The sequence below is a fragment of the Dysidea avara genome, chromosome 1 (assembly GCF_963678975.1).
Source record: "Dysidea avara chromosome 1, odDysAvar1.4, whole genome shotgun sequence".
Lineage (NCBI taxonomy): Eukaryota > Metazoa > Porifera > Demospongiae > Dictyoceratida > Dysideidae > Dysidea > Dysidea avara.
The window spans coordinates 43,878,921-43,905,707 of NC_089272.1; the positions used below are offsets into that span (position 1 = coordinate 43,878,921).

General features: G+C 38.2%; 1 protein-coding gene and 1 long non-coding RNA gene across 4 annotated transcripts in view; both read left to right on the plus strand.

Annotated features, from left to right (window-relative positions):
* LOC136265473 (uncharacterized) overlaps nucleotides 1-26,787 on the plus strand; it is an 87,864-nt gene that overhangs the window by 37,366 nt on the left and 23,711 nt on the right. The window lies entirely within an intron of this gene.
* On the plus strand, nucleotides 23,747-25,871 carry LOC136250528 (uncharacterized). Of its 3 annotated transcripts, none has more exons than XR_010698566.1 (10): nucleotides 23,747-24,353; nucleotides 24,495-24,538; nucleotides 24,589-24,766; nucleotides 24,816-24,875; nucleotides 24,927-25,110; nucleotides 25,161-25,305; nucleotides 25,356-25,436; nucleotides 25,490-25,575; nucleotides 25,629-25,686; nucleotides 25,738-25,871. It is a non-coding gene; the product is annotated as an uncharacterized lncRNA (long non-coding RNA). The 3 variants fall into 3 exon arrangements; XR_010698564.1 differs by having other exon boundaries at nucleotides 23,750-24,349; XR_010698565.1 differs by having other exon boundaries at nucleotides 23,751-24,349; nucleotides 24,816-24,871.

Below are 26,787 nucleotides of genomic sequence, written 5' to 3' on the forward strand. Positions count from 1 at the left end.
TGTCCCTTTGAAGGCATACCAGCCTATTAGTGCTTCAGTTCGCTTATGTCCAAGCTTCTTGTAGGTCTCATAAATCGATATTCTTTCACCTTTCTTTCTGATGAGAGTGGTGGACCTGGGAAGCTTTATGCAGTGACCTGTAAGAAGTACGAAGACATCTGTATCCACAGAAAACACATCCAGGGTAGCATTTGGGTTCTTGTACATCACATCAAATGCATTTAAAAGTACAAGCTGATCCCCTTCTTCAAGATTGTGCCCACCAGCTTCCATCTCTGGCATACAGGCAGCCACAGACAGAGGAACGTTAGCTTCAATCGTTGTGTGATGCATGACAATCAGCTTTGGCCTCGGTCTTTATAGTATGTCATAAGCTTGTCTGATAGGTACTTGGTGAGTTCTGCTTTTGTCTCAATATGTGAAAGAAATGTCTTGAGGTTTTTGATATCAGTGTCATCATTCATGTGGTATCAGATTGGTGTCACCTTTAGAATTCTCTTGTCACGTGTTGTTTCCTTCAAGGAGCCAGGGATGTACTGATCAAAAAACAACTCGCAGCTCATCATACGCTGAACCCATTCCTGCCACAATATCAACAAACTTGTTGGCAAAGTGCACAGCTTTAAGCAAGTCAGGTGTTTTTGGTACCATGTTTACTATACACATGGCATCAATAATGAGCACCAAAGGACTTCCCCCTTGCAGGCTAGATGTGGATGTGCTTTCTGGAAGGGGCATATTGATAGGGACCCGCCGATTATGCTCATTATTTTACCTATTATGCTATGCTGCACTGCTCAAAATTTTGCCTATTATGCTTAAATTAATGCTCAATATTTACCTATTATGCTCAAATTATGCTCAATATTTATACCTCAGTTCTCATGTTTTTTTAGTAAATTTGCACTTTATGGGAAAACAGTAAGTTGCTGAAGCATAGACTCTAAATCCCTGCTTGTCAAAATCCAAGTCACGGAAAAGATCGATATACTCTAATAGAACAGTCAGCTGTCTATTATTTTCTGACTGTTCTATTAGAGTATATCGATCTTTTTCTGTGATATATATTTTGATAAGCAAGAATTTATGGTAATGCACAAGTGTTCTGCCTATTATGCTAGCATTATGCTCAATGCTTTCAGGCACCTATTATGCTCATTATTATGCCAGCATAATCGGCGGGTCCCTACATATTGAGGATCAAGGATGCCACTTGTGATTTACCTGAGAGCATTATCATTGACCCATCTGGACTGAAGTTTGAAGGAGGGGCTACACTAAATTCAAAATCTCCTATTGTATCCTTAATTGCAAAGCTTGACCTGCTCTTGGCCACAACAAGTAACAGGGAAAGAAGCTTTCTTTCTTGTTTGATTGAAGTCAACTTGTCATTGACTTTTGTCTGTACTGTAGCACCAACGTTTTTAAAGTAGCACCAGTTGTTCTTTTTTTGAGAGTCCCAGAATTTAACAGTCTTCTCTGTCATTCTTGTAGAAACAAACTTTTCTAAAGCTTGTCTTCCTAGCCTGTCACGGTTTTCAATGTTACTGGCCACATTGCTTGGGACTACAGCAAATGTTACTAGATTGTACATGTCATCCTTTAGAAATGGATTTCCTTGTCTGGTTACAACCTTCATGATCTTTGCAGCATTTGCTATCATCCTACTACCCTTTTCTCCAAATACCTCATGATGAAGAGAACTAGGTTGTCTCATTTCAATTCCAGCATAATCCTTGAATTCTTGTGCAAATCTGGCAAGTGTGGGAGCTATAATAAAATATTTCTCCAAAGCATGCTCATCACCTGTGATGCCAATGAAACCTCCTTTGATCTTCATCTTCTTGTGCTCTTGTTCAATACCATGATCTGGATCGATAGCACTGAATGGAATATAATTGTGTTTCGAGATAGCAAAATTGCCTTCATCTAAAAACTTCCATGTCACATGATCTGTTGTCTGCAGCTCCAACATATCTGCTACATATAATGGGCCTCATCTTCCATAGTTGTACTGGTCATGAGCATGGAAATAAGGCAACAGTTCTTCCATTTTAGCCAAGTGTAGCTTCCAGTTGCATGTTCGTGTTGCAGCAATGAACAGCAGTAGCACCTGCACCTGATCCATGTAGTTTGTGAGAAATTTCTGGATGCCCTGCCACTCTGTTTCCACTCATCTAAACATTCAAATACATGCTTATCTGATAAAGCTTTTCTGACTTCAACCACTTCTGACTTAAATGTCTCAGCCTTGCCATCTGTCTTTCCTTCTGAATACAATGCAAAGGCATCCAACATTTGACTCAGTTGGTTCTCATACTCTGCCCTTTCTTTATGTGAAAAGACTGCTTCCACATAGAGGGTAAAGACTGCAACAAGTGTGACTGTGTGAGCTTCAATGCATCTGTATATGTGACCGGATTTGCGAAAAGGTACCTTTTCCACACATTTGACATACCAGCAAACAAAATGATGTAACACTTTACTCCTAATACCAATTAACTTGCTCTTAGTATCAAAATATAGCCAGATAATGTGGTTACATTCATTGAAAATTTCAAGTAATTATATGTCATGATCAAAAAGTCATGAAGTTTTAAAGTCCAAAAAAATGGGTCAAATTTTGTGTGTGAAAAAGGTACCTTTTTGCAAATCCAGTCACATATGTGGCAACCATCCAATATCTGTCGTACTGTGGCCGATCCATAAAGACCTGATTCTTCCCATGCTAATTCCAAGCCACTCCCTTCTATGCACTTCCCCAAACACTTGAGCGCTGCCATAGTGATATGGAGAGCCCCTAGTCTGATGCACCAGTTACTTTTGTAATCCTTCAGCTTCACTGCACGGTCATATAAATCACCATCTGAAGTTATGACTGGTCTAATTCTTTCTCCAACTGTGAGACAATTGATTCTTGGAGCTTGCTTCAAAATTGTGAAGAGCACTGGCCATTCAGTGGGACTTCTTGTAAATAGGGGAGCGGCAATGCCAACATTCCACTTTGCAGTTTTTTCACTTACCAAGGAATTGAATGTGGACCATGTTGGTGACTTTTGACTCCTCGTGTCTGGTGATGGCAAGGGTGTAATGTCACTTGCACCATGAGAACCAGTTGAATCTGAAGTACCAGCCCCAAGCAATGAACCATCTGGGGTACTTTTAGCTATGCTTGATTCTTCATGGAAGAAATTTGTTGAAGCCAGGTCGACATCCTCCTGATTCAAGTCTAACCCTTGTGAACCTGCACTAGTGTCACCTATACCATGGCCAGTCACCCGTGATAATTGCAAGCTAGACAGAAGTAGCCAGATGACACTACCCTGTACAAAGGAAGATGATGTGCCTCTCAGTGTATCCAGTTTGTAGGTTGTGTGAGATGCAACGGGATTCTCTGGTGTATTACAATCATAGTAAGTAATTCCTAGTGATTGTCTAAAAGCTTTGTCTTGAATATTCAAATTAAGTTTTAGATCCTTTCCAAGAATAGGAATTCCATCTTCATCCTTCTGTGCAATAAGTAAGTCAGCTCCGTGCAAAGAACCTGCATCACTTCCCAAGTCAATGTTATCAATGGCAAACAAAGGTCTAATCCCTTGCTTTACAAAAGGAGGAATGTGAATACCTTGTGAATTTTCTTTCATGTCTTCCATGATTGCAATTGCTGTTCTTGTTGTGGTCTTTAGTATATCTTCATATGTTACTGCAAGCTGCAAGTCATTCAAGGTTTCCACGTCAGACCTGGACCTGTTAGTCTGATATGTTGTAAGTCCTAAGCCAAGAGTCAATGGTGTTTTCTTGCTCTTCTGAAATTTGCTAACTGTCTTTGTCTCATAAGCCACCTGCCGCCTTGACCTAAATGAAGAAACAATGTGCTGAGCAAGGTTTCTGGAAGATTTTTCTATTAGCAACTCCCTATTTACGTTAAGAACAGTATGGGGACTGCTGATTATCCACCTCATCAACTGCTGCAGTTTCATAGGTGTTGTAAAATCATCAAAGGAACCTGTAAAATTCCAGTCCTCCAATCTTGATATCTCTTTACGAATGATTTGAGGTGCCTTAAACAAAGATTTCATATCTTCATCAAGTTCAGAATCCTCATAAAACTTGGCCATTAATGTTTCTTTTGTTTTTGACAAGAACACTATTTCTGGTTTCGGTCCCCGTTTTGCAATTTCTATGTCTGGTATGGACTCTAGTAAAATGCCTTTTATGTGCGGTTTAAAATTGGTGTCAGGGTCGAACGCCACATTATTTTCTGTAAGAAGAGACCTGTATGAATCTTGGATGGAATTCATGTCAGTTTTAGGGAACTCGGATTCACAGTTGGCTATGATTTCGGACTTTACTATGTGGACTATTTCAATGTCAAAAATAGCCTTGCCAATATTTTCTTCTTCTGAGGGAGAATAATCCATAGTTTCTGATGCTCGAGTCTCTTTTCTTAAGCAGCTTCTGTGATACTTCATACTTTGTGCAAATGCATCCTTTGGATTGTACAGAAAAGCAAACCTAGCACGCACATCGTCCCTTCAAGTTGTTTTCTTTATATTTAGAAATTTCTGTCCCATGTCTGGCGAAGAAACACTGTGCGTAATCTCTATACTGGTTTGTTGGCAGAACACACACATTTCTTGATCAAATGTTTTCCTGAATTTTGAGGAAGATGGCTCATCACTTGATCTTTCACGTTTGCTTTTAGCTGTTGCTGAAACTATGTCTTTTTCATGTTTTTCTTGTGCCTTGCTTAAATGCGTTTTGTTACAAAGGCCTTTGTAACACTCTCTGTGGTACTTGCGTATTACTTCCTTGGTAAATTTCAAGTCCTTTACTCTTCTGAAATCATTCATGTGTTTGCCCAGGTTTGACCAGTCTTCCAAATATTTAAGGATTGTTGCAAATGATGTGGAACTTGCTTCTGAAAAAGACCCACCACCAGTCTTGTCACAAATTATACATCTTTTTCCATGTTTAGCTCTTGTTATTACCGGAACTGGTTTTCAATCTGGAAGAAAACAAAAATTGCAAAGTGAAATGCCATCATGTTTGTATGTCTGGAAATCCTAATTTGCATAATGCCAGAAGTAATATTTGTCCTTTTAAAATGAACAAACTGAAAATTTAATGGTCCAATCTGCGAAATCTTTAAGTTAAGCATCACCAAACGCAGTGTACTCATTGGCATAGCAAGCACCTCATGGTTGGGGGAGCTGAGCATGCAAAGTATGCCAAACTAGAGGTAGGGGGAGTTGGGGATTCCCCCCAGGAGAATTTTTTATAAACCAACACTCTAAAACAGAATTGTTGACAGCAAGCAAGCATGCTATCAAATCCAGCAGTCTACACTCACTTCTGTAGTTTGACTCCATCAGTCCATTCTCTATAAATTATCCACATTTAATACTACGATAAATAATTCTAGAGGCGCTTATTACGATCGTGGTTTCAATTTACTACTTAGAAGTACAGTATGTAAGCAGATAAATGCATATAAATTGTTGTATTGATTGTCTGATTCTGAAAAAAACATAAGTGGTTGTACAATCAGATCATCTGAACATCAGTGATTGATTACAGGGCTAGCCAATTGGGGGTACCCCCCACTCACTTTCCAGTTCTATGGTACTTAATGCATTTTGTATCAATAGTAACCTGAAAATATGAAAGGTAACATGTATTGAACAGCACAGTCTAATTTTGATACATATAATCAGAAATTTTAAATGTACGTTTATGTGAAAATTGATAGCATGGATAAAGACCGAAGAAGCCATATAAAACTTTGGAGACAATTTGGAATTGATAGATATACATCTAAAATTGACAAATCTAAAGAGAAACAAGAGTTGGCAAAATATATAAAGTAGCCTTCAAATATTAACAAATACCCCCTGACTATATAGTAACTGTCGCGTGTCGGAGTGGTTCTAGCTACAATTCTCCAAACCTGCTCTCTCAAGGCTTAGACTTTTCAAACACACATACACTGTATTTATACAAGATGTGGTGCTAAGGTCAACTAAAGGTTAACCATACAGGTTCACAAAGAAAGTTAATTAGCTACAAAACTAGAACAATAAAGAGACAGAGATATGTCAAAACAACCTAATGATAACATACAAAAAGTAGTAATACAGACATGGGTAGGTAAAAACAACTGGCTGATTACATTAATAAGCTACAAAAACTGATAAGTGTATGCATACAAAGTGGTAATTAATGTTAATAGTAATCCAATTAAGTATGAAGTCACTGTTGTGTACAGCAAGCTTCTCCACAGTAACAATAATGATATATTCAACCACCACAGAGGATCCTGGACAAATGCCAGTCCACATTAAAGGCACCCTCAACCACATCAAAGGCATTTACCTTAAAAGTGAATTTAGCAGCTTAAAACTACTGTAAAAGTAACTTGAAAGAGGGTTAGAACTACTTTAAAAAGCACCTTCAAAAGCTTAAAAAGCTACTTTGAAGTGTAACATATTAGTTGCAACACTGTAAGTCGTGCATTACCTGATATGTATGCACTCGCCCTCGGGTGCTGCGCGCCCTCGGGCATCGTGCGTACATATCAGGCAATGCACTCCTTACAGTGTTACAACTATTACATAATGCATGGTGACAATTGTATTAGGCGATTTTGCACACTTCCTTTTAAGCTAGCTACATGTGCTAATTACTCACAGCTTGTGTCAACAACTGGTAACCGCAGTTGTACTCTTGTGTCATTCTTTAAGCCGCGCCCTTAGAGGACAAATTATGTGGGGGGCGACTAATTTCAAAACGAAGGATGATATGTAGCACCATAGATTATATCTATGGACTATAATCTATGGCAGCACACTTCTTGGTGGCTATATGTACTGATTAACTACATAGAGCGCCAGTTCATCAATACCCAGTGACCGCTGTTGTGCTCTGCGTCATTCTTTAAATTCCGAGTAAAATTCTTAGAGAGCAAATGACGTGGGGGCGACTAACTTCAAATTTCAAACTAGCCATTCTCGAAAACAAATGTTTCAATCTGAACGAAACTTTTAGAACAGTTTAAAGACACATTGTCCTACATGCCAAGCGAGTATTGCGGAAAACAACAATCTGGGATTTGTATTTGGCCTCTAGGTCGACTGAAACTTCGTTTGGTGCTGAAATCACGACTGTAGGGTAACATGTATGGTGAAATCGATGATGTGAATCTTGAGGTGATTGAGTGAATACTGAAGCGATAACAGGGCGATGAATGTTCGGAATGCACAAAGGAACGCAAGGCATACACCTGCGGTTGCGTCTAACCGCATGCGATAAAAATAAATAAAAATGAAACCGGCTTCCCCTTTGATGTCGGCAACCTCGATCACGAAACAATCGGCATGGATTTGCTTCACTGCTTGTGTGGTAGTTACTAGTGACACGATGAGTTCAACTCCAGAGTTTCAGAGGGATAGCGTAAGTGACCGGTGGATTACAGGAAGGCCGAATTTGACAACGTTCGTTCTTGTAAAATCCTCACGTAGTGGTCGCGTCATTTATTGTCTGCGGCGCGCGTTTCTGCTTTACTGGCCGTGCGACTCACTACCGTGAGTCTTGATTATCTTTGTATCGAAAATATTTTGTATATACATAACGTCATGATGTTGAACACTACAACCATGTGTAGATATCAAAGCATGTAGTTTGCACATATCCCAGCTTTGAACAATTAAAGTACAACTAAAAGGGTGGGCTATCTTCCATACTATGGACTATGTTTTCTGCGTGCAGTACACAAATATTTACAATGACAAACAAACAGTAATGTATTTAAAATAAACTTGCCAGTTTTGGAGTGTAATAGCACACAAGTATAGAAACAGTCATGGGTTGTAGTGTAGTTAGTACACTGCATTGATCGGGTATGCAGGCTGTGCCTTTACCCGTATTTAATCATAATCATAATCATAATCACAAATACTATAAGTATACTGTACATATTTACCAACTGAAGCTAAATGTATTACCAAGAGTAAATAATGGAAGAGAGAGTATCCAACTGCCATATACTGCATCAAAAATGAGCACGTCAAGTAGAGAAGCCATCCTGTAGTGCTTTCAAAGGCAGTGTTGAATGAAGTAATAAACACCTGCTAGCTCAGACTGTTTGAAGTGTCTAGGCATGATTTGAAGTCAAACAGTCTGAGCTAGAAGATGTTTATTACTTCATTCAACACTGCCTTTAAAAGCACTACAGGATGGCTTCTCTACTTGATGTGCTCATTTTTGATGCAGTATATGGCAGTTGGATACTCTCTCTTCCATTATTTACTCTTGGTATTACTTATTTAGTATCTGCTATCCATACTGAGCTCTGTCATAGTCAAGATATTGAGCAATACAAGCAAACACACAGGTCTATGTATGATTTCTGAAAGCAAATGGATTGCTCACTGTCAGTCAGTTGATAGGCTTGACCATGTGGCATTCAGGGTATCCAACTCAATGACAACTAAAGTACATTAGGTAATATTCCTTTGATGTCTGAGGTTACTAAATCCAATAGACAGGATTACTAACCTTTGGTCTCGCCGGTGGTTGTTTACTACATTCATCAAATGAAAATCAGCAAAGCCAAAAACAAAATGCCCTTACTGTTAGCTTACCTTCTGGACAAGACAGGCTGCTAGCATTCAGCTAGGCATTCAATACCAATGCCCGGTACGGTCTGGCACTGACACAACAAACTCAAAAAAAAATCTTGATGCTAGCACTCACAGTTTGCCTCTTAATAACTTACTTTCTCAACAATACAGGCGTCTTTCTAGCCTGGCATATAACTACTTGATGCTGGCGCTATAGTCATGCACACCTATGAATGTCACACCGGTGCAGTGGTACTCACATGATCAACTCAACTCAAGGATAAATCCCAATGCTAGCACGCAGTTTGCCACTTTCTCTCACTCTTTCTTATCCTAGGAAAAGTTCTAAACTACTTAGAATGGGTTGACATCGGTTTCTATGCTATTTAGAGTCCCTCAGACGATGTGGGCTTGGCTACCCACAAGTACTTCAGCTAGCAGGGCAGCTACAGGGCAGCAGTACTTCAGGGCAGCATGCCTCGAGGCATATAAAGCTCAGATCTGAATATATTGTCTGTAGCTAGCTATATCGTGTCACAGTGGAAGGTGGTTTGCCCTGCCCCGTTAGCTAGCGACGGATTACCGGAACTATTATATTCTGCTGTACGTCGGTATCGTAGTTATCAGTTGGTCACGGCGTAGCTACACCGGGCCGGCATCGCCATCTTTTCAAACCATATAGTGACTGCACTCGCATTACGGCATACGGCCAAGCATTTCACAAATAAGCAAGCCTAAAGAATTACAAAACAGTTAAAAATAAACTTGGTTTCTAGTAATCTTACAGCAATATTGCGATAGTAAGCTGTAATCGTATAGCTATACTGTATCGTGATAATGATTAATTTGATCGCGAGTATCAAACTATCGATATTATCGCTCAGCTCTACAGAACATCACAAGTTAAACAATATAATACATACATAATTTACATGGATTGTGAGACACTTACAGTGATGAATGAACATTGAGATGTCATTATCTTTTAGTAGCCAGTGATGGACATACAATTTTAGCACTGTGAAAAAAACGGTCAGTACATGGGTGTAGTCAGTCATGTTTTATCACACAGATGGTTTATGGATAATATTTACAGATTTGGGATGCTGTACATAGCCAATACAAATTAGGCAACCCATAACATTCACACGCACATGTCAAGAAACACAGAAACATGGTAAAGATCTAATTATTCGTTTACAATAAATACTACAACTACTGTACATATACATATACAGTATAGGGTATTGGGTAGTGTCCACCACAACTGTTAAGATAAGCACAAAAATCAATCACTGTAAGCAAGTGTTTTTTAATCCTGATCATACTGTAAACTTGGGAGAGTTCAGGAGTGGATTTTAGCATCATTTTCAGGCTCCCATGAAACTTTTATCTGATACAACTGTTATATTATTTAACACATTGATTGCATGGTGTAAGACATGTGTGACCTGCTGATATAATAGTTATGACTGTTCACTAATGCAGGCACACTATTAACAAAGTAGGCAGTTCCTGAACATATTATGTACACATGTGAAGTGCATGAAGAGTTCACACATGTTGTGGCTCATGATAAAAATTTATTAACAGAACACAAACAAGCATGTACTTAAATAATTAAAATTGTATACCTTTACCTGATTGATATAGGTTGTTTTTCTCACACCAATGATCATGTCAGTGAACATTTTGTAACACCAAATCTGTCATATTTTATGACTGGATTGATCAATTGTTTTTTCTAAACAAAGGAAAGAATAAACAGACAGGTCAATGGATAGTTACAGTGCTACACGTTGGAGTAGGTGGGAATTGATGGAGCAATTGCTTGTTCAATTTGGAAATGTAGAGGGGTTTATAAGCAGTGAAGACTTAGGATCACCAAACATAAGGTCAAGGCCACTAGCCATTTTTTTACAGATGCACAGAAACGAGTTTACCTTGAAGTTGAATTGGCTGTAGTGATAGACTGTGGAAAGCCCTTTGTCACTGCAACCTACTCTCTAGAAGGTGATGGACCACTGATTGTAAGCAGCTATGATTCTCAGAACTATTCTTGTGTAGTGTAAGGGATGTTAAGGCTACAAATCTGATATTGTAGCTTGCTTGTTTGTGTTCTGTTGACATGTATCACGAGCTAGAAAACATTGTGTGCACTCTACACATAGCTATGCATATCACAAGAAAACACTCTCGGTGTGGCTGACTGATTGACACTATTACACCATAACAAATAAAACACTGAATAGAGGTAGACACCATAAATGTTGCAGTAAATTGCAAAGTATACATGATTTATTATATTTTACATAATAATTATGTACAGGAGCGGATCTAGAAATTTTCTGAGGGGGTTTCAGGTTCTCTGGAATTGCAACTTCAGCCTAGCTGCAAGTTGAAGACTAAAAAAAAAAAAAAGCTGCAAGTTGTAATCACTTCACTGAAATTTATTACACAAATCCATGTATCTAGAGAACTGACAATAATCACCAAGGGAAAAGCCCAAGGTTGAAAGTGTACATACAAACACATCATACAAACACGTCATACAATCAATGCAATTGTAATTACAAATTACATCATGTAAAAATACATCACAGTAGTTGTATATAAGGTGATTACAAGATACTATATATTACTCTGTATAGAACAATAATCACTTAGAAAACTATGAAGAAACAACTGTTTATCATACGTAGTTGCTTTGTGTCAGCAGCAGGTCAGTAGAATAATTATATATTCTGTTCTACATATCAATACAGTAGTACATATATATGTTCCTGTACTACTGTAGTTGTATATCAGTGCTACCAATATACGTAGCTGTATATGCTATGGAGTTCATAGCACCTTTTTTTCCAGCCCATAATGATATACTGTTTACCTTTTTGTAGTTTTAAACTTTCACCTTTGGAGTTTTAAGTATAGATTTATAACTTTGAATCATTTGGACTGTCTTTGGAGGTGCTATGAACTTCAGATATGTGACCAGATTTTACAAAACTGATCCAAATTGCACATGAGAAAAAAATCAAACTTACACCCCCAGTGGATAGCTACTCTATCATAATCTTGACCCCAGGGGTTAAAAGGGGGATAGTTGTGGCCAAACACTAGTTGTTTGGTTATTTGTAAGTTGTGATTGGGCTAGTTGTGAAACTTACTGCAGGGATTTAGCTAATAGTACCAATTTTGAGATAGCCTTTTTCAAAAACTATCCATTTCATAGTCTACTCTTTGAAACTGCAATACAATCTAACTTTCTTTCATATAAAATTACCCTGGGGGAAGACCCCACTATTCAGTCAGAAATCTTACAGTGTTCCTCTTTACTAGCACTTTATCACACAAGCCCTCTCTTTACTTTAACTGTTATGATGGCAATACACAGCACAAAAGGTACTTACTTCATGTACTGTGTATATCCCAGGTTAGAGCTAGCTAGTTGTACAAATCCGCATTGAAACCAAGTCGGGTCAAATTTTTTTGGGCCCACTTTGGTTATTTTATATAATTAAAGAGAAGAGGTCAGGGGCGGAGGAAGCAGTTGATATGAAGGGGGGCTGGGCTGACCCAGACTTAGTCTCTGGTTTGGTATGGCGAGACCAAAGAAGAAAAAAAAAAGGTCACAACCAACTGACAATAGCTGCCCACCCCACAAGCTACGCATTCATAGCTGATAAACTACATAAAAATCCTTACATAGCTCGCTACACACTGCTCTAATACTGTGACTGCTTTATTAGAGTGACTGCTCTATTAGAGTATTTCGATCTTTATCGCGGTTTTCAGCCCCACTCCAAGAAGGATAACTTCGGCGTGGTATCATTCTGAGGGGGGGGAGGTTTAGCCCCCCCCCCACTCCCCTTTCTGGTAGTCTCGCGTGGCCAGACCGCTTTTTTCCGTATATTGGGTGGGGAAAAAAGGGTCTGGTGCAACTCCAATAGCTGTTTACTTCTGAGCCGTCCCCACATTCCGGGGACGCTAATTGAATAACATTGGTCACAAAGGAGGTGCCATTACGTCAGTAAGTTAACTAGAGATCTGTTTATCCTTTAAACGAATTAATTAGCTCCGATGTCTCTTTTATAGCGTCTTGAAAGTTAATCCTCATCGTGTAACAAGACTCACAACCGGAGCAGGAGTGTAGGAATACTTCGTAGTTTACTGACGTCATGGCACCTCCTTTGTGACCAATGTTATTCAATCAGCTTCCCCGGAATGTGGGGACGGCTCAGAAGTAAACAGCTATTGGAGTTGCACCAGACCCTTTTTTCCCCACCCAGTATACGGAAAAAAGCGGTGTGGCCACGCGAGACTACCTTTCTGGTGCCTACGGAAGAAGTTCCATGGATAGTAGAGGGCACTAACATGCCCATGCCCTCTACTATCCAGAACCAATTCTCATGATCTAGTAGTCCAAAGTTAGGGGTAGGGTTTGGGTTCTTTAAGTTAAAGTAGAAAGTGGGCCAAACAAAAATTTTTCCCGGGTCAGGTCACCCGGGTAAGTCTACAGGTATACACGAAACCATGATCATAGCTATCTACAGGCTTATGTGGAGCCACGCCCACTTCATATTGGGAATGTGTTATACTGTTTAAAATTATGGTGTGTTAGGTATTAGATAATATACCCCTGTGCTAGGGTATATTATCTATGGTTAGGTACTGCAGTTTTCCACATTCTTGCAATGCAAAGCTTCATGCACTGTACAAGCATGTGATGCGCAGTTGCTCAGCAGCGAGTTTTCAGTGAAGACTACTGACTCCCAGGACTTTAGGCATGCCTATGCATACAACTCGACAGCCACAGAACATTACAGGTGTATTTAAAGAACTATGCGTACCAGCGTTGGAACTGGGCCGGGTCATCCGGATTATCCGGGTCATTTGGGTCACATTTTGTCCGGGTCAAGTGGGTCTTATCCACTTCACTGAATACCTGGGTCTGACCCGGATGAGCTCACGTGTGACTATAAGTTAACAAGGTCGATTGTACTGATGGAAATGCAGTTGTAAACACTAAAGAAACTCACGTGGAGCCACGCCCACCATTCAGGAATAGGCTTTTCTGTCTGTTCGGGGTATGTAGAGCCATGCCCACTTATCAGAATTGTACCAGCTGTGCTCTGTGGGCATGCATGCATCACCAGATCCGTATTGCTACTTGAAATGTAGGTAACTTACTACTGGAAATTCTGTAGCTGCATGTAAACTTTTTAAAGTACCAACTGAAATTATTATTACTTTCCCCTACCAATCAGTAATCCCATAATCAATCATATTGTAAAACATTTTGTATGCATGTTTCATATGTGCGTTAATCCTCAAACTGAGGCTGCACATTTTTGGAAAATAAAATAAATAAATAAACTTACGTGGAGCCACCCCCCACATAATAATATGTACGTGGAGCCACACCCACTTAATACTCACTTCTTGCAAACAATTTTTTATAGTGTAAAAAAATGTAGGGCTGACTAGTGGAACTTGTGGACTTTTAATGTAGCTCTTGGGGAACGCCTCTATTTTAATTAAACCGGGTCACATGCGGGTCAGATCCGGGTCCCATCCGGATTACTATTCGGGTCAGTGGGTCAAACGGGTCAACAGCACTGACCCACTTCCAACGCTGATGCGTACTGACACATTATTAGCTAACGATCAATTAAAATTTTCTCATTACCAATCAAGAACAGAAATCTATTGAAACTCCTTTTCCCCAAGACGATCATTGAATGGAATTCCTTACCCTATCCTGATCTTCATGAGATTGACACAGACACATTTAGGTCGTACTTATTTACTTAATAATGTAATTGTACATTAGCGTGCTACCCTAACGGTTTTGCTAATCAATAAATAAATAAATAGCGCATGACGCTTTGCATTGCAAGAACTTGGAAAACTGCAGTATACAGAGGTTTTGAGGTTGCTTGAAACACGACTGCGTCGCGCATGTGCGGTAACTAATCAATGAAATTTAAGCAACATATTTGAATTTCACGAAAGAATAAATTTCATTGGCAATATCTGTTGTACGTGCGTAATAAGGTCGTACCAATAGATGGACTGCCCTTGCCACCACCCCCAGCACTAGGTGTTAAAGTGCTGGACAGCTGGAAATACCAGCAATCAAACAAGGCCACCAGACTCCAAGCGACCCTCGGAGTAGGCCAGATCAATACGATTAGTAAAACTTTAGACTTGGTGCTTTCTACTAATTCTAATATCCATAATCTAGAAGTGGTACCAGGCATGTCAGATCATGATGCCATAGTATTCAGTTTTTCAATAAACCATGTACCTGATCAACAGCCCCCTCGTAAGGTCTTTTTGTATCATAAAGCTGATGTGGAAGGAATAAAAGCAAATTTATTAAATTTTCAGAACAGTTTTCTGCAACAGGACTCAAGTTCGGTTAATGTTGAAGTAATGTGGAATGACTTTAAAGAAGCTGTGTATAATACTATCTCCAAGCATGTCCCTCAAAGAACTATATGATCAAATAATGGTTTGCAATGGATTAATAAAGAGTTGAAAAAGGACATGAAAGTTCATAAGCATCTATGTGATATTGCTAAAAGAAGCAATAGTGAGGGAGACTGGAGTACTTACCGCAGAATCAAAAACTAAATTAATAACAAACTCAAAGAAGCTCATAACAACTATTGTAGCAGACTATTTGATGACTCCTTTGGTAGCAAGAGACATGAAGCTTTGGAAATATATTACGGCTAAGAGTAAAGATGATGTTGGAATCTCCACTATAGTTGTTGATGGAAAGCCATGTACTGATGCTAAAAGTAAAGCTGAAGCCTTGAACAGTTATTTTAAATCCGTGTTTACAAAAGAAGTCACTAAGTCAAGTCACTAGGTCTATGTCCTTGTAGGTTAGGTAATCCTAAGGCTGCAGCACATGTTGCTGTTAGACCTTCAGTGCTGGTCACTGTAAAGCACTAATAATAATAATAATAATAAAAGATACAGAGAATTTACCTAATCTGGCAGATCCAAGCTCTGAAGTCCTATTCCCAAATATATGACATTACATTTTCAGTAGAAGGCATACGTCAGTTATTGTCTAACCTTGATACAAATAAAGCCAGTGGTCCAGGTGAAATTCCATCATTCATCCTTAAACAGTTTGCTGTGGAAATTTCTCCTATCTTACAAGTCATTTTTACAAAATCACTATCTTCAGGTTTACTACCATCAGTTTGGATAAAAGCAAACATTTGTCCAGTCTTTAAAAAAGGTAGGCATGATGAAACAAGTAATTATAGACCGATATCCCTTACTTCTATGTGCTCAAAAACAATGGAACACATCATGTTTCACAACGTAATGAGCCACCTTAATGCCAATGACATCCTAATAGAAAACCAACATGGCTTCAGAGCTGGTCATTTTTGTGCTACCCAACTCATTACCCTAACAGAAGATATTCTACATACTCTAGACCATCAGAAACAAGTTGACATCATATTGCTTGATTTTGCTAAAGCTTTTGACACAGTTCCACACCAGCGATTATTGACGAAATTACAATACTATGGCATTAGAAACGATACATTTAACTGGATCAAAACATGGTTAACTGATCGGACACAATGTGTACTTCTTAATAGCAAATCCTCAACCCCAGTAACAGTTACATCAGGGGTACCACAAGGAACAGTACTTGGTCCTCTGATGGTCTTGTTGTATATTAATGAAATTACCAGAAGTATTTCATCCCCACTACGGCTGTTTGCTGATGACTGCTTGTTATATAGAGTAATTGATTCCCAGAATGATGCTTCCATCCTTCAGCAAGATCTTGACAGACTATCAGAATGGGTACACATATGGCAACTTAGGTCTAATGTATCCAAATGTGTTGTAATAAGATGCACCAGGTCTCGGTCACCTATCATTCACAACTATGAACTGAACAACCATACCTTAACAATTACTGATAGACATACATACCTCGGAGTACTCTTGGACAAACATTTACGTATCTTGGTCACCTCATGTATCCAAAATAACAGGAAAAGCATCCAGAACATTAAACTTTCTTAAGAGAAACCTAAGCAATTGTTCTACACAAGTGAAAGCAGCAGCATATTTAGCAATGGTAAGACCACAACTGGAATATGCTTCAGTAGTATGGGACCCTATTTATAACAGTGATGTACATAAACTTGAAAATATTCAAAGAAGAGCAGCAAGATGGGTATTGAAAGATTACAGTAGATACAGTTCAGTTACTTCCATGCTCCAACATCTCTCCTGGCCTGAACTTAAAACTCGACGCAAGATATCTAGACTGCAGACATTTTACAAAGCACTTCACAACCAAATCCCCTTATCTATTCCATCCAATTATCTTCCAATGACCAGAGAAACCAGGCAATATCATCAGTACCATTTCATACTCCCTACAACATCTATTACAGCTTACCAAAATAGTTTTTTCTCCAGAACAGCTCAAGACTGGAACTTGTTGCCACAATTCCTAATTGATTTAAATGACTCTGACTCTTTCTCAGTTAACATTTCTACTTATTGTAGTAATGTACATGATTGTGTGGTTTTTTTTCCTGAGCGCATCAGCAATGCTGGCTGCTCAGTAATAATAAATAAATAGTAGTTGATGGATGGCCAACTGAAGAGCGATGACCCCTCAAACACATCACTGCAGATCTTAACAATGAAAAGCAAAGCCTACATCGCAGCCAGAATAAGCATTTGCTGTAATTAATGCTGCGCTTCTCAGCCAACATTGAAGCAAGCTTCCTAAAAACTGTTGTAGCGGTGGGCCCCATACCACCAGTAGCTGCAAACATCAATGGTGAAAAGCAAGCTCTCTCAACCTCTCTAACACGCTCATCATATGCCCGTATTTTTTCACATTCATAAAGCTGGTAACATCTGGACAATTGGGAGTGAAAATAAGAGGGTGCAAAAGGGTTGAAAACCCTTACATCGAAAAACGTACGCTGCCTACTTCAACCCCAAAAATCCCTGGCAACAACATCAAGACGGGCACCATCTATATCAAGCGGCATTTTTTTTAGCAATATCAAGAGGCATTTTTGGGTTGATCAGTTTTAGCTGATTGATGCAGACCAGACGTAGCTACACCCTCACTCCACGAGGATCTTAGCTATGTCACGCTACATTTCAAGATGTTTCCCATTCTGAAATCACTTAGCCTCGTAAGGTGTCACTGTACCAATTTTGGACCTGTTGGTGCTCAGTTGGGACCACCATGTCATATGATCATAACTGTAAGTAGGCATTCCAGTATCCAAGATTTTTTAATAAAAAAATTCTCCATATATTCCCCAATAGAACCCTGGCACAAAATGACAACTCGTGTTTAACTTGGGATTGCTCCGTCGTCTGAACTCCAATGAGGATGAAAATCGCTGTGGGGTTTGTCCACATGATGATCATCATGAAAATCTTAGTTTTATCATGCACGTTACATATAAGTACGTTTTGTGTTGTTTTGTAATCTTTTCAAGCCTTGTAATATATGTAGAATACTTTAAAACTTTAAAAAACGTACTGTCGGGTGGAAGGTAGTCACTGGTGCTTACTTTAAAGTGCGTAGTTACTTCACTCGGATTAGTGATTTTCAGCTCCAGAGCAATTTTCTGATGGCTGAGTCATCAGCTCAAAAGTATGAACTACTTCAAAGTCGGCATAACAATGCCATAATTGAACCACAACTCCACCTTAGGTATTGTTGCATCATTGTGGCACCTCCACTTTAGTTGTTTACCTTTATAAGTTGTTAACTTGATGTTTTTACCAACTTGAGATAGCCACTTGCCTATATGGGTATACACCATTGTATTGAGAAGTGTGCAATAGGTGAAGCATATTTGCTCACCACAAAGTATACAAAGATCGCTAAGATACAATAAGACCTGAAGTTACTCTCGTTACATGTACAAACTTGCAACTAGAAGCAACTGCAGTTTCAAGACAGTCCAGATTGCTAGATGGCTTCCTGATTCAATTGTGCTTTTTAAAATGTATGGGGAGCCCTGGAGAAAAAATGTACCTTTTTCAGTTTTTAAGCACTGTGCATGCCAAAGTAGCTAATTCCAACCCAGCAAACTATATATTTCTGAGATTGGCAATCAATACTCTATCTATTAAGCATATAAAAAGCCCGTTTTTCCAAAATTAAAAATCGGGTTGGAATGCCTACTGTAAGGGACCAGATACATATAGCTACTGCTATTTGTGCAGGGCTGTCAAGCTGGAGGGAGGGAAACTGGTGCACATTTCCCAGGCTGTTGTCTTGAAAGATACTTTTAATACCTCTAGCATCAATTTTAAGCCATTTAAAAAAAACAAAACAAAAAACAATTAAATTGCATGCAATAATCCTACACAGCTTCTGGAGGCTGCATCCCCGACCCACTGTTGAAAGTTGCTGTAGCATATTTGAACAAAGTAATCATACATTTATATGCACACATACGTGACTGTATGTTAGGCACACTTGTGATGTAGTTGATTGAGAATGTTGTATTCAATTGTTTTTGCATCAAATCTAATACAGTTGCTTACTAGCTATGTACTTAATTGCAAATTTAGCTGATAACTGGTATAGTTGTAGGTAATTTTGTGTCCGTTTTTTACTTGGTGTCCACTCTGAGCAATCATGTGTGATGGAACTAGTACTTGTGTGAACTGCAAGAATAGATGCAGTACCAATCAGATTGCAGTGAATTTCTTTTAAATTGATATGGTTTCATTACACTTACCAGGAAACTTTGTTGACATATAACATAGGCGAATTTAGTTTAATCTGCAAACATTTTCCCACCAAAGTATATTTCCTGCCATTGTTAATGTGACAAAAGTATTTTTCACAAATAGTTATTCGCCAAAGTTTTATGCTGCCAAATTTTCCTACTACATGGTCATACTTGGTTTCTAGTGAGGTATTGTTGTATTACTTGCTGATTAAGTATTTACTAATTCTGAAATCAGCTTTTTATTACTTAAAGAAGTAGTATAAATGTTGTATTGGAAACTACTGATACTTTTATGTTTTGTGTTTGTTTTTTCAGGTAACGTTTTGGAAAGACTGCTTCAGAATGAGGAACTGCAAGAGGCTACTATACAATGGTTAAAAGTTCATTTGCCAAAGATAATTCTAGAATTTGGTCGAAGACATAAGACCATAATTAACTTGCTTGGTAAACCAGCTGTAAAAGTTCTCTTGAGAGAATTGATAACATTTCGCACTGAGAAAGTGATGACATTACACAGTACTGGTCTGACTGTAACTGTGATGATAGCTGACTTTGCCCAAGAGGGATTGAAGTTTATTGGTTATAAAGATGCTGGGATGATTATTGGCAGTGCTGGCAATGTTGCTACTTTTGCAGCTTTTGGATATACTGGTCATGGTCCCAGAGGATTAGTTGTAGGAGCACTGGTAGGGTTTCTAGTTTGGGGAGCTGGAGAAATTACTGGTAGTATTATAGAACATGTGTTTTCTTAACTTGTACATTGTGTAAAATCTACGCCTTGTTTCTTACTGAGGCGCAATTATTGTAGTGGACATTGATAAAAAAATTTCACATTGTCAAGGTGTGTGCTGAATTCTATGCAGCATAGCCATATATGTAGTAGTTGTAACATGGGCACGAGTGATTTGCCCGAAATATACACACGAGCACGAGGGCACAGCCCGAGTGCGAGTGTGTATATTTCAGGCAAATCACAAGTGCCCATGTTACAACTAATATATTCCACTTGGGTGAATCGCCTGCAAGTGTACATGGAAACTACAGGAATGCTTTGCGAGTGTATTTATATGGGACCATGTGACTTTCGATTGTGGGTAACGTCGTAAGAGCAACGACAAGGCACTGCTGAGAGGCCGAACGTAAGTGTATTGTCACGAGCATGCAGATCGCTTCGATTGTGGGTACGCAATTAAACACAGGAGGCTCAAATACGAGCTGAACAGTTCATAATGAAGCTTAAGTGCACTATAAAGTACTTCATTCAAGTAGAGTCAAGACTCCCATTAATTAAGCAGTAACTCTTATTGTATTTTTTTCCCTCCTTTCTTTGTATGTTTAATTTGTTGTTTCTATAAAAAAAAACTATAAAGTACTTACTATACTAGCCATGAATAAACTAAAGCAGTGAATATGTTTACAACGCTATAATGGCCTAGCTAATTAAGCGCCACGCCCAGTCACTACGCGTGTGTGACATCGCGCCAGGTGTCAAAACGGCAATGTAAAGACGATTCAACTACACTAACTAGTACTTACTTTACTAGCCATGAACTGCGAGACTAGTCCATTCCGAGGAATACATTCAGCAACAACTCGCAGCTGATTTGGCTCCACTTGTCACGCACATATTTCGACTAGACTAGTTATATCACCAACCCACTGCTTCAGCAAGAACAGTTAAGACTGTAGCCTCGACTTTTCCGGTTCTTATTTACGTGAAACATCACACGAGATATCACGTGAGTCCTTTCGGGAATTTGAACATTATTTTCAGTTTGAATGAATTTTCTCTTAGCAAGTCACTTTTAGTAGCACTTCTAAACACTGAACTTGGAAGCTTTTGCTACTAATTTAGCTAGCTAATTGCTGAAGCTGTTATTATGCATGCATGCATGCATGCAGTGTCTCCTATGTAATATAATACCTAACTGTATGTTCCCTATTCAACAAAAAGTAGTGATATCCTGTGCCAAAAACAGTAAAAAAGGCAAGGCCAACAATGCACAAGTACATGTTCATGGAGTAACCAAAAGACATGATATCAAAATCTGGCCAAGAAAGCATTTACAGTATAGGCACTTTTGTGCATTCATTTTCTATATGCTTCACATTATCACATCCAGCTAGCTGTACATGTGTGCTTGCAATACAAACAACACTACTGAGACGATAAAAGATGATTACACTGCATTGTTACCAAAATTAATTTAACAAAAAATTTACAATTGGTTTCTACTTGGCCATCTTTTTGCACTGTATATATCTTTTTGCACTGTATATTAAAATAAAAAGATGGCCAAGTAGAAACCAACTGTAAATTTTTAGTTAAATTAATTTTGGTAACAATGCATGTAATATCTTTTATCATCTCAGTAGTATTGTTTGTATTGCAAGCACACATGTACAGCTAGCTGGATGTGATAATGTGAAGCATATAGAAAATGAATACACAAAAGTGCCTATACTGTAAATGCTTTCTTGGCCAGATTTTGATATCATGTCTTTTGGTTACTCCATGAACATGTACTTGTGCATTGTTGGCCTCGCCTTTTTTTACAGCTGGGCTGTTTTTGGCACAGGTTACATATTACTTGCAACTGAACTATTTAGTTACAGTTACATATTACCCATAAAATAAAGTAACTATAATAATATTACATAATTATATTACTTTGTGTCTACAGCCTTAAACTTTCATGTGTGAAACTACCACTTTACCACATGACATGATTGCGTAGTTGGACAATGTGCAAATCTTGGCTATAAGTAAGAAGCTGGTGAATAAGCTTCATTCAGTAGGCTTCGTTACTTCGTTGTGGCTAGGCGTTACTCAGAGGCTAACTAACAAAATTAGTAACCTCGTTACTTTTAGTAATAATATTACGTAATAATAGACTCGTTACAGTAACTATATTACTTAGGTAACGCGTTACATTTGTAAGTGAAGTAACTTGAGTTATATTACCTGTTTTTATTGCGTATTTCGTTATATTACTTTGTTACCACAAAAGTAATAATATTACGTAATGCGTTACTTATGTAATGCGTTACTCCCAACACTGCCTACAACTTAGCCTGTTTGTGCGCCTCCCCTTGCCAGCTCCTGGATCCGCCCTTGCATGACCATGATTAATTAGATTATAAACATACCTCAAGTATGTACATGTATAGATGTTTCATTATAGTCAGTATGTGTTCACCTGAGTCCCACTAAATATAGTAATATCAGAGGTGAACATGTGCTCACTTTCAATAGTGTTTTCTACTGGAACAAGCATGTTTTATATTGTAAACATGTTTGCACACCTGAATTGTCCATATTAAAGGTATTTGATATTAAAGCCTCACAACTCACTTGTTCTTGCCCATATCAAAATGCTTTTTGACTATCAGTTCTGGCATTTAAAGGGCTTCACAGCACTATTAAATGTTTGGGCAGCTGGTTCATGTAATAAGAGTTATTAATAAGAAACAAGGGCTCAGGTGAGTGTAAGCTGACTATATAGTACAATTTTGATTCAAGAAAATAACAATTTATGCGTGTACACAATATACTAATTTTCCTTGCCTAATAGGGTATGACATCCCCACTACTTTTTCCTGATACCTTTACCCACGACATATTTCACCATAGTGACATATAATACGAGATTGATGTAACCATGACAACAATTGACTTCCTTCTTTTCCATTAGCATCAAAACTTGGAATTCGCTATCCCAGCATGTGATCAACTCTAAGGATATTGATAAATTTAAACTCTAGCAACAGTTACTTGAGTATAATTTTAGTTTTGTATTCTTTGTTTTGTGATCTGTACATCATAGCTACTCTTTTCAGAGGTCTGCACAGTAGTAGTAGTAATAATGATAATAATAGTTTAAACGCAATTTTGCAAACCTTAATCATGTGCATTAGTTACTGGTAAGCAGGATGTTTACACAGAATTATGCATCTGCTAGGCTATAATTTGTGACCCGGTCTGCGAAAAGGGCTCTTATAGCCTTTCCAATTATCCATGTTTGGCTAATCATAACTCCTAATCTACTAAAGCTATCACCATGTAATTACACCCACAGTTACTGCCAGGTTAGGGTTGTTGAGTGACCAAATTGTAGGCTTGTACCATATTCACCAGTCAAGTTATGGGTTACCATATATATGCAATTCACTGTGAAAAAAGAGGAATATAAGATGGTATATCTAATGGATTAAACTATACAAATAATCTCAGTATAGCCTTGCATTATACTAACTATCTTATACTTTAGTATAAACCCCATCTTATATTATGGGAAACAGATTATATTTTAGTTTAATACACATTCTTTGTATGGCTTTGTTTACTTAACTAAATGTGATAACTTTTTAGGTTCACCATCAGGTCTCATTATTGTCTCATTTTTAGCTTCACCATCTCATTATAAGCATCTAATGTGACTTAAGATTTTTTTACTGTACCAAACAAAGTCATGATGATTTTACAATAAGTAGCTACACTTCTGTTAATCACTATAGCTAGCTAACTAGCTTCAGTTTGTTGTGATAATTTCATACACACACATTTTCATATAGCAAAGCATATAATACCACTAAAATTAATCATTCAATCTAAGAGCCATACAAATCTAGATTTTCTTGCACAGTTAGCACACCTGCAAAAGTTCGTAGTAATGCTTGTTTAAAATTGAAGGGGTCAGTGGTGTGCGCATGCGTATTAGGTGCAATTAAGTCGCCATCTTTGTCGCTATTGTTGTATCAGAGGTTGTAAATGTGAGTGATACGACGGTGTATCTAGCGGAGAGAGTGTGCGCGATCGGCGCTATCGTCCAATGAGCCACGATGATAGTTATGGACCACAACTGTACATCCCTGCTGGCTGTAGTGGTGAAGTGACGCGCCCAGGCCAAGTGGACAATTCCTTCGATGGCAGCAATCAAAAACAGCTCTAGATGAGTAAGTATTAGACTAAAATGATAGCTTGTACGATAGGTTTAGCCGTATTAAATTGTTTATTGTGTATTTATGACAATGGCCTGCAAACGATTCAACTTTGGTGTTGCTGTGTACGTATTACATGTTGTATATCCTGTTATCTCAGCTTATGGCGGATGACGAGTGGACACAGTTCATCAGCCATCAACGGTAAGAGTATACATGGTCTGCTCTTACGATTTTGTATATTATCTCTTCAGAGGTACAGTTTCTTGTCGAACCTCTTAGTTCTACAGGCTGTCAGTGTACAACATCTGCAGTGTTAGTTTCCTTCAGTGGCAGCTGCTTCCTTTAAAGAATCTGGTAGTGACCATATGCGGACAGTTTTGTTCTTTTTTCACGGAGTTGATCAACGTCATCTTCTAATTACTTACAGCTGTAAGTGCATTAAGCCTGATTGTGTTTTTATTCATTCTCTTTTCAATAGGGTAGAATTACAGACTTGGTCTCAGTTCTAGGAGATTCTTCTTATTGCTAACATCTGTAAGTAAGTACACTGAGAGTGTCCAGTATACAATTTATATTTACCTTCGTTTAGGTTTGTGGAAACTGGTCTCATTTCTTCTGAGAACCGGTCTCATTTCTTCATATTTTTCACTACTTTTTATCAACAGCTGACAGCTGCTACCTTGTCTGGTACTGTAAATGAGTTGAGTGTTTTCAAGAACCTGTTCCGTCTTGTTTGTCCTTATTTCACTGACCATGCTCGTATGCTAACAAAAGTAAGTTCACTGAAAGTATGCAAATTATATTATATTTAGTCTTGTTTCAGTTGTACTTAGTGATTACAAGATTCTTGGACTTGGTTATCAGTGTATCAGATGCTTCTTGTGAGCTTACGTAACACATTAGCCCAACAAAGTCACATACTAAGTGCATGGCTGTTTTATGTCTGGTTAGACTCACTGATAACACCTGTAAGTGCACCAAATAATCCAGAATATGAATTATGTTTGCCTCCATTTAGGGTTGTGAGACCTGGTCTTATTAGGCTTGTCTTAGATGTACATGGATTGTCGGTCTCAGTTTTAAAAGATTGTTACAAACTGTAAGTACAGTGATTGTTCAGTATACGCGTTATATTTACCATCTTTAATAAAGTTGTGGGACCTAGCCGCCGTTCTACATAGTAATACTAGGTTTCCAGACAAGGTCTCTGTTTTATGAGATTCTTATTGTTGCAAACTGTAAGTCCAACGATTATCCAGAATACACATTATATTTACCATCTTTATATTAGAGCTGTGGGAGACGACTATCAGATTGTCACAGAGTTCTACATAGTGATGATAATACAGGTAATTTGTAATGGAACTTGTGAATTGTATTTACTGTCTTACCTGCTGCAGTTGGATAAAGACTGATAAATGACGAAATTGATTTGATACTGCCATGGCCAAGGAGACATTGATTTACTAGCTGTACTTATTGTGGTTTTAACATATTTACAGAATTAAATTCATTACAAATATAATTATAGAAATTATTTAATTAAGGTAGCCACAGATTATAGGAATGTAAAAAAGTACAGTAGTATAGTAGCCAATATATGGTTGAAATAGGCTTAGTATAGTCTGATAATACACCGCACTATACTAGTGATTTAATCTCTAATATATGACTGTCTTAAATGTATTCAATAAGCTTGTTATAGTAAAGTCCTAATCTAATAATATATGCTGTACTATTTCATTCCAATACTAAAATAATAAGACTGTTATAGACCTTATTATTCTGAGCTTTTTTCACAGTGATTGGAAAGGCTATAAGAGCCCTTTTCGCAGACCGGGTCACATATAGAATCTAAGTTTGCATGCTGCAGTCATGTCTGATTGACCTACACACATACATGCATAATTAGAAAGAGGCTTTGCAAGTAAAATAGCTTCCAGATGCCATTTCAGACCATCCATATTTTCAATAATTTCCCTGGTGGCCCCAGACCCCCTAGCTTGGCATGCTGTGTGTGGCACAGCAAAAAATACCACATTTCCGGTGGTTATATCGGTACAGGAAATGTCAAGGAAATTTTCTGTTTGAATTTCTGACACATTTCCTGTACTTGTACATATCACCTTTCCAAGTGATTTCCAGTTTTGCAGGAAATGCCACTTTCAAAAATGTCAAGGAATATTTTGTTCATATTTCTGGCACATTTCCTGCTCTAATACATGCCACCTTTCCAGGCAATTTCCACTCATACAGGAAATGTCAAGGAAATTTTTTGGTTTACATTTCTGACACATTTCCTGTACTTCTACATATCACTCTTCCATCTAATTTCCAGTTGTGCAGGAAATTCCACAACCATATTTTGTCAAGGAGTTCTTTGTTCACATTTCTGGAACATTTCCTGTACTAGTACATACCACCTGTCCAGGTGATTTCCAGTTATGCGG